Consider the following 7,756-nt stretch of genomic DNA (forward strand, 5'->3'; position numbering starts at 1 on the left):
TTCAAAGTCACAGAAAAAGCTTCAGCGAACTTCCTTGTTTTCAGATGCACAGAGCGGTCCCACCCAAGGATGAAGTTTCGTGGGAAAAAAGCTTTAGCCATTGAAACCAACGGACACCAACACATCCCCAGAGGGAAGACTCCCGGGCGGGTTTATAGGACATCAGATAAGATGGTTTTGTTGATGTGTTTTTAACCTTTTTAACAGAGAGGCTCATCTTCAGCTCTGCCCTGCTTTAGTCTAATGCAGGTCAACACGTTTACAACAGGCTTAGACTGAGCACAAGATACCAGGAAAATACAAGTCTTATTCCCAGAAATGTCATTTTCACTTTATTTTTTTATTTTTATATTCATATTTTATTTAACGTCCTGTACATAAATAAAACGGTAAGAGTATTTGGATTTCAATAAAAAAATACATTTTCATTAAAGGTGGAGTCAGTGATTCTGGAATAGCTTTTTTGTCAACGTCACTTTTTGTCAAAATCAGTGAATATCTCCTCACGATCCACTACCTGTCCCCAAAAAAATCAAGTGTTAATACACAGCCTAGATTCTGTAAACGGGTTTGCCGCTATACAGTGTGCCCCTTTGTTTACCATTTGTTTAAATACCTGTTTACAGAGCCTATGCTTTTAACCAGCGCACACACAATAAGGACAGGTAGCGGTCCAGAAAGCGTTGTTGTAATCACTCAGAACCACTCATGGTGGATACACAAAGTTACGCACTACAGCTTTAAAAGGTAGCTTCACACAAACATAAAAACATATTCTACATAATTCCTTTCAGTAAGTTTTATATTCTGATTTGTGATATCAGCCTCCAGCCATTACAGGAACTTCATGTATGACGACATTTTAAATCGTAGCTACTTTATACTGAAGAAAGGTGCAGGGTATTATTTTATTTTGTGATTTTTGTTCAACCTTAAAGGAATACTTCACCCATACAGAACCGGCGTTCTATCATTATAAAATCGCTATTATAATATAATGAATTAGGTTTTTCTTCCCTCAGTCTTCCCTCAGTCTTCCCTTGGCCCAGCTGTCCTGTTAATCCTAACCCTACATTTTTAATAGTGTGATGTTACACTAGTAAAATGTAGGGTTTAGACAGTGAGACCATAAAACACTTGTTCTGCCTTGGATGAACCGATTTCAAAAATGTTTGCACCTTTATACTACATGGGATCTCAGGGATTCAATACACCTTCATATTTCCACCGGTGAAGTAGGCCTTTAAACAGCAGCAGAGGAGTTAAATACGTGTGTTATGAGACGGGGGATTAATCCTCCCCTCTCCCTCCACTATCAATACATGGATTGAGGTAATGAGGTCATGTCACACAGAACAGAACAGACTGGGTGTCATTTAACACCCCCACACACACACACACACACTCCTACACACACACACACACACACACACACACACACACACACACACACACACACACACACACAGATGCATACACACTCCTACACACACACACACACACACACACACACACTCACTCACAATCTCACACACTCACATGCACATACTCCTACACACACACACACACACACACAGAGATGCATACACACTCCTACACACACACACACACACACACACACACACACATTATAACCAGTGACAGAGAGGTCAGAGGTTGGGCTCTGGAGCTGGTAACAGTCATGAGGCAGGTTCACAGCCCTCTGGGGATCCTCATCGAGCCCACACGCTGGTCCTGTCACACACACACACACACACACACACACGCACACACACATACACACACACACACACACACACACAGAGGTCAAAGCCGTCAATGATCACGTTGATCAAGTTCACAACATCAGAGTGACTGGCTCAACACATGTAGTGGACTGTGTCAAGTAAGACAGCTGGGGGGCGCCCTTAGCTCAGTTGGTAGGGCGTCCCCCCCCCCCCCCCCCCCATGGGCCTCGGCCAGCAGCGGACCCGGGTTCGATTCCAGCCCGCGTTCGTTCTCTGCATGTCACTCCCCTCTCTGCCCCATTTCAACTCTGTCTCTACACTATCAATAAAGCATAAAAATGCCAAAGAAAAAAAAAAAAAAAAGTAAGACAGCTGTTAGTTCTGATCTTTTCAGTTGGATTTGTGAACAATAAACCCCCGGGGAATAAATGCAATGGTTCAAATATTTGTATATTTTGTGTCGGGAAACAAATTAATTAGTAACAATCAAGGCCTAGATTTCAGGGCACTTTGGTGGCGTAGTGGATAGAGCGCGTACCATATTGGCTCCGGCCTTTGTTGCAGTGGTCGCGGGTTCAAATCCGACCCGTGGACCTTCACTTCAGGTCATCCCCCCTCCTCTCTCTCTGTCTCCCCATTTTAATCTAATAAAGCTTAAAAATGCCAAAAAAAAATTAAATCTCATATGAAGCAGGTGCAAAAAACGTCTTCTGTTTACTTCAGAAAAATCTCCTCCCTTAAAAAAAAAGAAAAGAGAAACAGACCCTAATTGGACATTTAATTAACGGTGGAAACGTCTGTTTTGGCCAAATTTAGGAGTCCCAAAACAAGCCGCCTGTAACATCCGTATCAATGTGACTCTTTCTGTATCCTGGACATGTTTACTTTCTGCCCGGGACCCTGTTGATTTAGGTGATGGGAACCGGCCTGCTCCGCTCTGCCTATCGGCTTTGATGTTCGGTGGTCATTGTTGGGACAGTCCTGGGTCTGGTTGGATTTGGTGGGTTGGCAGTCATTGAATCTTTCCAAAGATTAACTGTTATTACCGGCGTCTTTGTGCGTCCGGGCTTCTCTGTGTGTGTGTGTGTCAGTCAGTGTGTGTGTGTGTGTGTGTGTGTGTGTGTGTGTGTGTGTGTGTGTGTGTGTGTGTGTGTGTGTGTGTGTGTGTGTGTGTGTGTGTGTGCTCTCTGCATACCAGCCACTGGAACACAAAACGCCTCTCCAATGGAGGAGGCTTCAGGAAAGTAGCCGGTCCCATTCACTTTTATCTGAGAGTATAAGAGCACTAAGTGGTCTCTCCAGTTCCCTTTTTAGGAGGGAACAGGTCCGATATGCACTGTATTAGCCCACCACACACACACACACACACACTCTCTCTCTCACACACACACACACACACACTCTCTCTCTCTCTCACACACACACACACACACACACACAATGGAAAAACTTTTCTATTTTGGGATAGACAGGGGTCACAGATCACCTTAATAAAGAGGCAGGAATGTGTTGAGACACTTCTGTGTTCATTTCAACTATACCATCTCTCAATCACACACACACACACACACACACACACACACACACACACACACACACACACACACACACACACACACACACACACACACACACACACACACACACACACACACACACACACACACACACACACACACACACACACTCTTTTCTCATTCTGGCTCCTGCAGCACTAATGAGCGTTGCATTCAGCACTTCATTCACACAGTCCTGTTTATATTTGAAACACATGGTCCTGGTTTGCCAACACACCTGACCCCCGACCCCTCGCTGCACTCCACACACAGTCGTGAATGTGTGTGTTGAAACGGCTTCATCTCAGAGTCATTTTGTCACTTTAAAAAGAACATGAATCAGTTTTCTAGCTTTCACCTGCAGGTTACCTTGAAAAGAAAGTTAAAAAATTATCAACTGGTAGGATGGCCTAGAGGAAGAGGTTCCTCCCAGTAACCATGAGGTCTCTGGTTCCTCCTCCCAGTAACCATGAGGTCTCTGGTTCCTCCTCCCAGTAACCATGAGGTCTCTGGTTCCTCCCAGTAACCATGATGTCTCTGGTTCCTCCTCCCAGTAACCATGAGGTCTCTGGTTCCTCCTCCCAGTAACCATGAGGTCTCTGGTTCCTCCTCTCAGTAACCATGAGGTCTCTGGTTCCTCCTCCCAGTAACCATGAGGTCTCTGGTTCCTCCTCCCAGTAACCATGAGGTCTCTGGTTCCTCCCAGTAACCATGAGGTCTCTGGTTCCTCCTCCCAGTAACCATGAGGTCTCTGGTTCCTCCCAGTAACCATGAGGTCTCTGGTTCCTCCTCCCAGTAACCATGAGGTCTCTGGTTCCTCCCAGTAACCATGAGGTCGCTGGTTGGATCCCCTGCACCGGACAGGAGGGTGTTAGTAGTAAAACTAGTGGTGGCTGCTATTACATCTACGGTGCCCACCATCTCTACCATTGTGTCCTTGAGCAAGACACTTAACCCCAAACTGCTCCACGTTGTTTTCTTTTGTTTGTTTTTTGTTTTTTTTTAAACTTTATTTATAGAGTTTCTTCTTTTACAACATAAACACACAACTTGAAAAAAACACACAAACAACAGACAAAACAGAATAAACAACCACACATTGCTTTTAACTAACTTTCCAATACAGTACGGTACCATAACCTTGAATTTGAAGCATATGCAGTTCGTTTCTCAACCAACAGGGGGAGACTATGTGACTCCATGTTTTTCTGTCTCTCAGGGGTGAAAGATTTGGTTGTAAACGAGGCATAAACTCCCCCCGAACAAGGGCCATTTTTCAAAGCGTAGTTGGCTTTTTGTGAATTAAACGTTTCCCACTGGATTCGGAGCACAACAGAGCCACCTGACAGAGCCGGCAGCCAGCAGAAATTCACCTCAATGCCTTTGGGAAAGCGGCTTTATGTGTCCTGCCTGAAAGCGAGTGAACGAGGGAGGGAGGAGAGAGGAGAGAGAGAGAGAGAGAGAGAGAGAGAGAGAGGGAGGGAGTGAAGGAGGGAGGAGAGAGGAGAGAGAGAGAGGGAGGAGAGAGGGAGGAGGGAGGGGAGGGGAGGGGAGAGGAGAGAAAGGCCTTAAAGAGAAAGAGACTGCAAAGTGAAACTTGGAGCCCTAACTCAAGAGTTACCTAGCAACATTCTCTGCAAGATGAAACAGAGACTTTAATAGAACTCTTTAGATCTTTTTCCTTTTAAGTGTACACTTCTTCCCACTCCTTTTTCGAACATGTTGTTACAATTATCAAGTATTTGTCTCATCATGTCTCTGATTATGCTTTCTCTTTTGTGTAACATCATTATTTTCTGTATGATATTTTGTTGTTTTATTTTACGTGTTCAAAATCAATTTCAATCAAATCAAATCAAACAAAGGGCGGTTTTAGTGCAATAATACATTTTATATAGCGAGTGGATTCTTGGTTACATCATTCTTAGTGATATATAAACTGCATATAACACTCGATAGGTCTTAAAGCTGGGGTATGTGATTTCTGATTGGTCAAAATTAACATGAGCTGTACACTTTGACCAATCAGAGCGAGGCTCCGATTCTCTGTTCTTATTGGCTGTTGGGACTGTGTCCATTCACTTTGGCACGACTTTGTTGGTGTAGAGCGTGTCAGGGAGGGACCATAGGGGAGGGACCAAAGAGAACAAGTGGAGCGGTTGAGGTATTTGGATTCGAATCTCTATCCCAACTGCCATTTTCTCCCCAAATCCTCCACCCCAGCTTAAAGTTAAAAAAGCGAAACCACATTGAGCAGAATTATTGTTTTTTTCAATTCATTGTTTTTTTTCTCAAAGTTTGGTTTTATTACGTCATCCCAGCAGCATTCAAACCAAGCATTTGCATGTGCTTGCTTTTTTTCACTGTAAGCTCTCTCTATTTCTCACACACACACACACACACACACACACATTTTTTTTCACTGTATTCTCTCTATTTCTCTTCCTCAGAACTGTTGAATCTCCATCTTAAATCTCCCTTTCTCTCTTCCCAAGAAACAAAAAAACTACAAGACAAAAGCACGAATGCATAATTAATATAGCGAAGCTGCATTTTTAATTGTTGCCTGTCTTCAAAGTTTACCCCAGCCCAGTGGCATTGTCTCTCTTGGTTCGGGCCGGCTGCTTCCGACGGCAGAGATTCATTCAGGTTTTTTTTTTAGGGCCTGAACGAGCGTGTGTGTGTGTGTGTGTGTGTGTGTGTGTGTGTGTGTGTGTGTGTGTGTGTGTGTGTGTGTGTGTGTGTGTGTGTGTGTGTGTGTGTGTGTGTGTGTGTGTGTGTGTGTGTGTGTGTGTGTGTGTGTGTGTGTGTGTGTGTGTGTGTGTGTGTGAGCGAGCGAGTTAGCGAACGCAGAAGCACCGGCAAGACAACAGCTTCCAAGCTCGCCCTCTTTTCTCAGGGTGTCTGCCCCGCACAATGGACTTCCTTAGGCCTGCACACAAAAGAGGCTGGCGCATGAAAAAAACACCCAAATTCAATGGCATTCCTCCTCACAATGCGCTCTGAGAATATCTGCTTCTTGTCCCTCTCCTCTCTCTCTCTCTCTCTCACAATCTCTCACACACTCTCTCTCTCTACCTATCTCTCCCGCCCTCACTCTCTTTCCCTCCCTCTCTCTCTCTTTCACTCTCTCTCCCTCTCTCTCTTCTCTCTCACCCTCTCTCTCTTTCACACTCTCTCACCCTCTCTCTCTTTCTCTCTCTCTCTTCTCTCTCACCCTCTCTCTCTCTCTCCCTCCCTCTCTCTCTCTCCCTCTCAGCACTGGGCGATGTAAGTATGAGGATGATGTGTGAGGATCAGGGAAATTATATATATTCCTGCGGCACAATTAAACAAATTGTTTAAAAGAGAAAATGTAGACAACTAAACACGTGCAAGACTATCTCATACAGCCATGCTTATAGTAACAAAAGCTTACTATGAAGTTAAGCAGGTTTTAAGTTGTTCACCATTTTACCCTTGCATGTGAGTAGCTAACCTTGGAATATCTTAAGTTTTTCATGCATTTCGTCAAAATATATCATTATAATGTTTATTTATACGGCTGTGGCGAAGCAGGTAGGGCGGTTGGCCACCGGTGGTTCGATCCCCCGTCTCCCCGCCACATGTCCAAGTGTCCCTGGGCAAAGAGACACTGAACCCCAAATTGCTCCCGATAGTTAGCTTACACCCTGCGTGAGGTTGGTGCTGTTGGTGGTGTTTTTTCTTTTTTAATTTTATGATATTTTTTTTACATTGTCAAGCTTTATTAGATAGTGCAGAGTTGAAATGTGGGGCACACACTGAGCCCTGTTGGCACACCGGCCCGCAGCTTACTACCCCGAGAGCCTCCAAAGGGCCACAACCAAAGGAGCCGGGAGAACGTCACCAACACCCCGCAGCCTAATCCTCCGGCCCTGGGCATCTGCGCCAGGCCGCTTCCAAAGGCCAGTCCTCCTTTTTTTTGTGTATCTCTAGAATCCACCCTCCTCCTCCCGATCATGCCCCTCCTCTTTTCTTCTTTCTACCACAGTGGGGAGAAAGGACGTGCTTTTGTAGTGGCCCATAGTGTCACACAGACACAAGACCTGAGGCTGCCAGCCTTGCAATAGACGCTCTCTCTCTCTCTCTCTCTCTGGGCCTCTCTCTCTCTCTCTCACTCTCCCTCTCTGGGTCTCTCCCTCTTTCCCCCTCTCTCTCCCTCTCTCCCTCTCTCTCTCCCTCCCTCTCCCTCCCTATGCATCTCTCTTTCTATGTTTCTCTCTCTCTCCCTCTCTCTCTCCCTCCCTCTCTCCCCCTCTCTCTCTCTCTCTCTCTCTCTGTCTCTCTGTCTCTGTCTCTCTTTCTCCCCCTCCCTCCCTCCCCACAGCGCTCACTTTGCTCATGTCCACTCCGGGGACCGAGGGGGAAACTCTTATTTTAGCACGTGAAAAGGCTCCAGACGGTGACATGAACGACCGGCTCTTCACATTGGACACAAGTGACTTTGAAAGC

The 7,756-nt window shown here is 45.4% G+C and overlaps 1 protein-coding gene across 1 annotated transcript in view; it reads left to right on the forward strand.

The window, feature by feature from the left end:
- The window catches only part of aass (aminoadipate-semialdehyde synthase), a 519,315-nt gene that overhangs the window by 163,433 nt on the left and 348,126 nt on the right, over positions 1 to 7,756 (forward strand). The gene's annotated exons all lie outside the window — the stretch shown is intronic.

This window comes from Ammodytes marinus (genome assembly GCF_949987685.1).
Source record: "Ammodytes marinus genome assembly, chromosome: 5".
Classification (NCBI taxonomy): domain Eukaryota; kingdom Metazoa; phylum Chordata; class Actinopteri; order Uranoscopiformes; family Ammodytidae; genus Ammodytes; species Ammodytes marinus.